We start from the raw sequence: 9,554 nt of genomic DNA, 5'->3' as shown, positions 1-9,554 counted from the left end.
TTTGGCACGGCCGTGAGGGTGCTGGGACCCGGGAAACACCCTCCCCCACCCCTCGCCCCGCACCGCTTTCCCCACAGCCGCCCAGCACCAGGAAACCCCACCGGACCGCCGCTTACTGGATACTTGTGCGCGGCAGCCGGGATCCGGCTCCCGGCGGCGGCGGCAGCTCCGGGGCGCTGGGCGCGCAGCTGCCCGCGGGCGGCGCGGGGGCCCCGGGCCGGCCGCCCCCTCGTCCCCTCCCCCCCAACCCCGCCGCACCTGGATGGTACCTCCCGCCGGCGACGCGGGCACTTTCTGAACTCGGAGGCGGGGGGGGCGGGGGGGTCGGAGGGGCCGTGGGGGGGCCGCCGAAGTCTGTATGGAATTACCTGCGCCCGCGGCGGAGCTGGCACCGGTGGATGGATGGGCGCCGTGTCCGCGGCACTCGCGGCCAGCTCAGCCCCAGGAGTAAACACGGGGCTTCTCCGGCCGAGTGCGCAGTGTGGTGACCGGCATTCGCCTCGCTGACTGATCGCACCGGAGGGATATTTCGCGAGACTCCAGTGGGTAAGGTCATTTTATCCAGGCAAAAGCCTGACACTGCTAAACTTGGTGGCGTGTGATTGAAACGGGTACTTTCTGATTGCTGCATTACCCTGATGCGAGGGGCTCCGGCGGTATTGGCAGTTGAGTGGAATAACTGCAGTAGGTCTTCTGGTGAGTGCTTTTCGCCTTAAAGAAATTTAAAAAAACCAAACAAACAAATAAAAAAATCTCCTACCTCTCTGTTCTTGCACCCTCTGGATTTGGGAGAGTACTGTAAAAGCAAGGAGTCTTTAATTTTCCCTGTTTTTCTTTTCTTTTTGCCCCGGTTGTAATATTTTTTTTGTCTGAAAAGGGTATGTGATAGGAAAGAAGCTCTCTGTGATGGAATCTGTTTAATAGGAGGTCAGATCCCATTCGCTGGTTAAAACAAATGTTTCCAACTCTGTGCAGCATTTTGCTGCATTTCATAGCTGCAATGGAGGTAGAGAAATCCTGCTTTTCAAGTTGTTAAACTTTAAGGCGGTGATCCTTGTTAATCGTGGTACAGTGCTCTGGTGCTAAAGGGGTTAAATGCCACTGGTAATTTGGGATTACAACTGTTCCTGCAAATCCTACAAGGAAACTATAAACTGAGGGACTGTAAGGAGAAAAAGAACTGTGTATAGTAGGGAAATACGGTAAACGTTTCTCATCCACCTGCTCTTATAAAATACATTTTTCACCCAATAACTTACCTACTGAAGCCTCAGACCACGTGTATGGGAGTTGGAGATTTGCAATCAGAAATGCTATATTTGGTATTTCATGCTTGCATGCATCTGGCAGGGGGACTGTGTGAATTAATTCCTGTTAGTTGGGGTGTGAAGCAAGACGGAGAAAAAGGAGAGAAAAGATTGTCTTCTTAAGAGAGAAGCGAGCTGGGGAAGCACTTCAGCCTTTAAAGATTTAAAGGGATCCAAGGAATGCACATTGGTAATCTTTCTCTGCAAAATCAATTTTGATAGAGGGAATGGGGGAGGTTGGGGGAATCGATGGTGATGACGTTGTGCAGTGCAATGCACTGCAATGCTAAAGTTAAATAGTGTGTGCGAAAATACATACCCTTATGTACTGCTGGTGGATTCATGCATAATGGATGGAAAAAGATATGCAGATCTATCTGTAGGAAGATGGATGTATTTGTGCAAAGACAGCGATTATGTAACTTGATTACATCAGTGGCATCAGTCGCCGATAGGGAATAATATGCTCACATAGCGGATCAATCACTTAGGTTAACTTTGTAACACAGTGGGGGATGGAGACCCGGGCAGCGGAAGGGGGATCCTTAGTCAACTCCTGACATGGGGTTTGCCACATGCAGGCTGCCTTTTGCATCAGTGTGCTCCTGGCGGAGTTTCCCCAGGACAGGGATTTCACGAAGGAGGAGGTTGCCTACTTGCTAATTCAGCCACGCCCGCGGAGAGGGCTCCAGAAGAGCCCCTGCAAGGCTACACAATGGTCCCATTGAGCAGATCCGGCTGCCGGCTCCTCGGCAAGGTCACACGGCAACCTGAGACTTAAGTGCATGGCAACAGCTGAGCGGAGGAGGAACAAAACTGAAATTAAAATTGATCCTCCCCCCCTCTCGCCAACACCTACCTCGAAACATGTCATTCTGCTGACCCCCCCTTCCAGTCCTCAGGGCAGAGCTGATGCTGTTTCGCCCTGAGTATGTGAACATAGATAGCGTTGTCTCTCTCAGAGTGTGCAATGACTGCCTCACAGCTTTTTTAGCAGGATGCTGTTTAGGTATTTTAGAATATAGCATGACTGACTCAGAAAAAAGTAACATCAGATACAACAGCCTAATCTACCTGTTACATTTGCAGGGAACCTGAAAGGTGGTCTGTTAACACATTTCAAGGATCTCAGAAGTGACTAGGGGAAGAGCAAAGATGTGACAGGAGTCCCATTGGATTAAGTCAGATAGACTTTTTTAGGGAATTGTCAACAGAGGTAGCAGTATCAGGATATACTTTACTTTAATTGCCATTTTAGAATAATAAGTCACTATTCCTGTCTTTTTGGGAGGACCTCGGGGAAGAGTACACCTTGAAGACAAATAACCTTGCAAAGGCATTGCTGAGGCCTTGTACCTCTAATAGCTGCATTTTCTAAAGAATGTAAGCCTGGTGAAATCTTAACTTGGCTGAAATCAGTGATTTTGTCATCATTGGCCTACGCCCTTCCCCATTTCACTCTGAATTAATTCTAACAACGTTTAACTAAAATGCTTTTCAGTTAAGAAATGGCAAGGGCAGAGTGGGTTTTATATGTCTTGATAAACGTGATCCTTACATGCCTACCAGATTTAATGCACTATCAAACTCACAGTAGTATTACCATGGACACAGCCTGAAAAATCATTTTTCCTCTGCTTCCCTGAAACCTTCAGTATTTTAAAGTTGGTTCACCATTTGTTCATTACTATTTCCATATTTCTTGAGGATAAGTCTGGGCAAGCAATAATAAATCCTGCTAATGTAGTTTAGAGTTTGACATTCATAGAGTATACTGAGTAAATTGGAAAAAAAAAGGATACGAAGTTAACTCTGTTTCCATCCTTCAGGGGTCAGAATAACACTATGGCAACTCCTTCGCATTGCTACAGCTCTTGTAATATTCAGAGATGTCCATGGCATACTTTGTTTCACCACACACGATTACAGGCAGACTCTTTCCCTTTCATTCCTTACAGGACTTCTTGTGACATAGAGGCTACATACCTGTAACACCCATCTTAAAGGAAAGCACAATTGCCTACAGAAAGTGTTATAAAACTGGTGCTGTAAGAGTGGGGATTGACAGTGTAGGAATAGAACACACAATACATGTAAACTGGCATGCAGCATGCAAGGATTTGCAAATTTAGGGTAGTAGAAAGTGGTAAGCAACTGAGTTTTATTTAGAGATTAATTTCATTGTTGTGATTAGCAATACTCATTTGGTAAAAAGTGAAGGTTTTGGCAATACCCGTTCAGTTTGCACTAAATAAAGCTTCTTTGAGATGAAACTTTCCTTGCTGAAGTAAAACTAAATCACTTGGACAAATGAAGAGAAAATGTGAAGAGAAATATTTACATAAAACATTCCCAGGCTCCAAATCTCAGACCACTGAAAGCAGTGAGAGTTTTGCCACCCACTCTTTGCTAGCTTTGGGAAGCTGGCTTTTAAAGAAAACAGCAATGCATGAAGAATAATCTCAGTGCCTCCCTCTCAAAGAGCAGGCTTCTGACTGTCATTATCACTGAAGACAGACTTGTTTTACTGCTGATAGGAACATTTGAAACATACGGGGCAGATCTTAATGAAGCTTTTTTACTATTCAGTGATATTCTTGTAATGTATTCAGAGCACTTTCTGTAGCTATTATGTAGAACCTGTGTTAGAAAACAAAGCAAAAAATGGATAACTGACTGAGGTTTTAATTCAGTATGTTTGCACTTACAGTAAAGGGTTTGGATATACTTCTGTGTTTCATAACAGCTATGATCTTTAGTGGCTGGGAATCTTCTTATTTGTGTAGTGTACACTGCATAATAATATATGGCAACTGAAACATCCAAGCTCTGATTAATATGATTAAAAACTAGCAACTTATCTAGTGGTGTTCAAGTTGTAAAGTTTAATTATAGCAGCACCATTTGCACAGCTATAGATAAGGCTGTGTCAGCATTTCTGTTATAAACCTCTATCTTATTGCCATCCATTATGTCCGGGGTCCATGAAATAAGAAGAATTTACAGTAGAGACCATAATGGCTGTTTTGGATTACCGTCATGGCCTGTCAGGTCAGTAATCCATGTGTTTCTTCAAGTCTTTTTTACATGCACATCTACAGCAGTGCCAAAGAAGCCTTTATGCGCTTAAAATACAATTACATACAAGGTGATGGACCACAGTGACTCAGGAGGGATCATTTAACTGATCCTTTTTCGTGTACTTTTATATTCTTTTCATATTCTTCAAAGCAGATCAAGTGCAGCAATGAATTTTACTTTGATAGCTTAGAATTAGTGCATGTTTGGAAGAAAGCTCTTTATGGGGAAGGGGCAGATGAAAGATTGGGGTTTTTTAATGTTAGTATTGACGCTTTGCATGTTTCTCTAAGGTAGTCACATACGTAGGTCTATTCTATGGCAAAAGGGAAAAATCCTGTGTTATTTGCCAATCCATGTAAGACTCGGGCAAATAAATCAGGTAGTGCTGGTTCTCTTTTTTAACGTTGGGTACTCTGTTTTTCTAGGTCTCACTGTACATGTGTGTTATAGGCACTCCTAAGGTAATTTCATGGTGTTATACAGCACACTACTTATGTCTCAATAAGTAGGTCTGAACAAATGAACCAAGGACATCAGTCTTACTGCTTACTGTGCTTCGAAATTTCATGTTCATAAGAACTGCTCACAGATGTACAATAGTTCTTTGATGGTTGTAGCTTCAATTGATGCAATTACCCACAGATTTTTTGATTGGGAATGAAGAAGGAGAAAGGGAGAGAAGGAAAACATGCAGATTTTTGCCAATGCAACAGATAATATTTCAATTTTTATTTTATTTCATTTCTTTTTTGTTTGTTTTGGGCATGATTTATAGAAAGCTCAGTTTAGCTTCTGAAATGAAACATGGAGACCTAATTATTGCATTGAAAAGATGAAAGCAATCAATACAAGTTTATACAATCAGCAGGCAGACATGGGGTAGTACTACTTGGCGATTGGATGGCTAGTGGTGTCAGAAAGTTTTCTGTACTCTGGTCCTTCAAAGCTGTCCTCAATGAATAGTGCATTATAAAAGAGCAGGAATATGCAGACTAGCAGAATGGATTAAAAAGGGGCTCCTGTCTCTTAAGAAATGGACTATATATTTCCTTTGTCTGTTCCTCACTAGTGAGACCCAGATGCTTGAAGTCATTACAGTTCCCATGTCCAGCTACTTTATTTTCTTTTTTAATTCTTCAGTGTAAGGGCCACCCCTTTTCATTTTGAAGCTTATTTCCAGTCATACAATGGGACTGTGATCTCTCCGTTGAGGTAACTTGAGGTGCTTCTCCAAAAAATAATAAATTAGTGGCAGGAACAAGAGTGAGACAGATGATTCCTGTTGCCTATTTTGGAAAAGACAGGTATTTTACATTAATCAAATTTTCCTCTGACAAAGCACAAACCACTGGAATTTCCAGCAAATATCTCACAACACGCTTAAAAGATGGCCTCTTACAAAGCTAGTGCAACTGCCACATAAAACCTTGATATCTCAGTTTCACCTATTAAGTTCCACTTAATAATGTGGGTTTGGAATGTCAGTAGCAATTTCAGTAAACTCAATCCCTGCCAAAATTTGAGACCATTTCAAGGAAAATGAGGTTGTGGTAGCATGCATCATTATAGTGCACAGGGAAAAGCTTCTGCTGGTGAGGTTAGGAATGAATTGAACCAGCAGTGACCTGCCTGAACTCCCAGACCAGTTGCTTCAGACTGAAAATTGCTGTGCTTGAAGAGGACCTGCATGTACCTTTGTCCCTGCCTACATCCATTTGGCAGTGCATCTCTGCTGGATTTGACTCTAAGCTCGGTGGATCATATACCTCAAGGATAATTCCTACACTAAGATGATGTCGGTGTGATGGAAACATTGGGATGGAGCCACTATGTCTGCAGAAGCCTTTTGGCCAGGATGCTTTTGTGTGGCACTGATCCCTGGCAACAATTTTTAGCCCTGTGTCTGTCAGGTTGCTGTTCAGTGCACAGAATTTCAGGATGGCAGCAGAGCACAGCTGTTGCCATATAGCACCTTGGCATTCCTGCATCCTTAACTCTCCTTTAATGCCTTCTGGCTGTCTCCTCCGAGAAGAAAACTTTTTTTTTTTCTGGATATCTTACCTTTGTTCATTTTAGAGTAACATAACTGGAAATGCATGGAATTTCCTTTTCAGTAAGTTGTGTGCATGAATTTGTGTGTGTGTGTCTGTGTATCAATCTATCAAGAAGATCAGCATATTTATTATGCAGTTTATTTTATTCAACATCTCTTACATAACAGAAAGGGACTGTCAGCTTTCTAGTAGACGTTTATTTGGGTGTTCCCATAGCTGAAGTCAGCTTACGCCAACGTTAAATCAGGTTCACTGACTAGCAGTGTCTCTCTGTACACACACATATATATTTAGTTATTTACACACAGACATGCATAAATACATATGCCTACTTACGCATACGTGTACGTACACATTTACTCACACATATGCATTTACTCACACAGAGAAAGACTGAGAGCAAGCCATAAAGAGAAAGTCTCTAGTTATTTCTCATGCTAAATGAAGGAAACATAACATGATTGAAACATACCATAAGATGGTAGCTGTTTTTGAGGGTTGATTTAGTATTAATTTATTTTTTAAGATCTGTAAATGCATCTTAATTGAGGACAACACCAATTTATTTTTGAATGCCACAACAAAAACACACTTGGAAAGAACTGCCAAAGATCACCAGTCAGGTCTATGTGGTATCTGTAATTTTAGAAATAACACTTTGGAAGGTACAATCTTAATGTTTCCTGTATGCCTCTCCAATGGAACAACAGATACTATTGAAAATCTCTTATAATTATGGAAAAGCTTAATTAGAGAATTTGCTCAGTTCATAGCAGAAGAAAGCTAACTGTATTATAAAAGGAATGAAAAACTTTCTTTAGTATTTTGTGTGTAGCACTTGCTTTACCAAATGTTGACTCTCATATTCAGTATGAATAATGTGTCTACCTCTAGTGAATTCTTACCCAGAAAGCTATTAAGGAAAGAAAAAAGAACCAGAGAATGACAGGAAAAAGAAAATATTTTTACATAAAAACATTCCCATCTGAAGAAAGACAGGAAGGTTTAATGTTATTCAGAAGAAAGAGGAAGATAGGATATGGATGAAGAGAGGATGCAGTGGGCAGTACTGAAAGTTACTGAAAGATACTTTGGGTTCTCATATTTTTTTTCCTGATGACCAATACAATTAAATAATGAGAAATCTAAAATGAGTGAAGGAAAGCACTCTTTTATGTAGTTCATTCAAATTCATCATTTCTGATTAGCATTAGAATAGAATAGCTTGAGTAAGTCTACGAATGAAAACAAAATTTGAAAATTTTTCATTGTAATAGTTAGGTAAGAAGATTATCAGCCTGGATAACAGAGAAGATAAAAAGGTTATCAACCTGTGTACCCCAAGGACCACTTGCTAACTTCTAGTTATAGTATAATCAATAGATGTGTGCATCTGTGATTGCTGAAGTATTAAAGGATGCTTCTTCCAAAGAATTTGCTACTGACTTCCCTTGGAGCTCTGCTCTCTCACTAGATGGACTGTGTGTTCCTGTGACCATAGTTCTTTACTACCTATTCAGTTTACAAATCCGTACTGCTTAATAAAGACTGTATTAGTCCTGACTGGGCAACCTAATTTGGCTGGTCAAGTCCTCATTACTAAAGTCCTGATCCAAAACCCTTTGAAGGAAATGGAAAGATGCCCACTGCACTCAGCAGGATTTTGATCAGTCTCCAGCTTTATTGTCTAATTTTCTTATTCGTGTTAGTTTGTGTGAAAAAACTCATACTGCTTCTTATCTTTAATAGGTTAACATGTATTAGAAAAATAAAATTTTGTAAACTTTAATCGAATTCAATAAAGCTTCACTGTGTCATTGGCAGCGTAGTCAGTCCTATAAATTTACATCATTAAAACCCTCATATTTTATTTCTTCATAGAAAGGAATGTCTGAATTCTTGAAAGGCTGTTAGGCCATCGCTTGTCTCTGATGCTTTCAGTTCCTTTGACTGGAAAGTCAGAAAGCCCTGTTAATCGCTAAAAAATATATGCAGTATTGGTGTAGTGCAGGTTAATCAAATTATAGATATGTTTTAATCTTTAGTTAGATTAAGAAATCCTCCTTCCTATTGCCTCTTTAGTGCTTTATTGTGTATATTCTATTAAAGCACTGTCACATGACTCAATGGACAGACACTGTACATCTGTCTCTACCTATTCCCATACAAGGGAGCTTCCTTAGTGAATGTTTTCTGTGGATTGCATCCACTTGTAGTAGTACTTAATGATCAAGGCTTTCATATTAGTGAATGCAATGTATGTATTTTATTTCTTCAACATCCTAAAATTAGTTTTGCAGATTTAGAACAAAGATAAAAATAATTAGTGTAGGTAGGAAAGGAAGATGGGTTTCCACAAAGGCTCACAAAACTGGAGGCCCTGTCTGTCATTAATGAAGGGAGGCATTATTATCCATGCTTGTTTCCTGCCTCTAGACTCTGGAAGTCAAAAACACCCCCTGCCTTCTTGTTGTTCTAAGTGTTTCATCTATTTATGATATAAACTCTTAATTTTTCTATCTTATTATATATGGAGTAGGGTTAGAGGAGTTAACGTAAATTTCTTCTTCCAGCCAAAATTCAATTTTCTAACAGCCCTTCAAAATAATATATTTGCATTCCTGCAGAAAAAAAAAAAAAAAAGTTATTTCCACGTTGGTTAAAGGATGGTTGTTTTTTTATTATTATTCTTATTTTTAATTTTTTTTTAAATTTATTTTTATTTACTACTTATATTTGGGAAGGATTGAATCAAAGGATGATATTTTAGATGTAAAATTTTAATTAAAACATTTATTTTCTGTAGAAAATTAGTCAGCGAAGATAATTTCAGAATACTTAATGCAAGTTCGTAGCAGAAATGGGACTCTCAGCTACTGTCTGTAGATTCTAAATAATACAAATATTAAAATAATACTCTGAGTCATATGGCTGGGTCAGCTTTGTGTTTCCTAAATACTAATCAGTCTTTTTAATTTAAGGTTACCTCAATTTATCTTATTCTTGCGTGTTACCTGAATTGCATATAAAATATGGATGGGCATGATCAGAGGTAGTTCACAGTTTTCCTTTTGCCTGCATTTATGTATAACCCACCTAGTTAAGAGAACAA

At 40.0% G+C, this 9,554-nt stretch overlaps 1 protein-coding gene across 1 annotated transcript in view; it reads left to right on the top strand.

Moving 5' to 3' along the window:
• Nucleotides 1-395: 395 nt before the first annotated feature.
• Nucleotides 396-9,554, top strand: part of IL1RAPL1 (interleukin 1 receptor accessory protein like 1) — a 703,718-nt gene continuing 694,559 nt past the window's right edge. Inside the window, exon 1 of the mRNA XM_051608467.1 lies at nucleotides 396-546. The gene's annotated coding sequence lies outside the window, so the exon portion shown is untranslated. The remainder of the gene's footprint in view (nucleotides 547-9,554) is intronic.

The sequence above is a fragment of the Apus apus genome, chromosome 1 (genome assembly GCF_020740795.1).
Source record: "Apus apus isolate bApuApu2 chromosome 1, bApuApu2.pri.cur, whole genome shotgun sequence".
Lineage (NCBI taxonomy): Eukaryota > Metazoa > Chordata > Aves > Apodiformes > Apodidae > Apus > Apus apus.
Note: the sequence above shows the minus strand (reverse complement) of the source record. Positions and strands in the feature narration are given on the sequence as shown.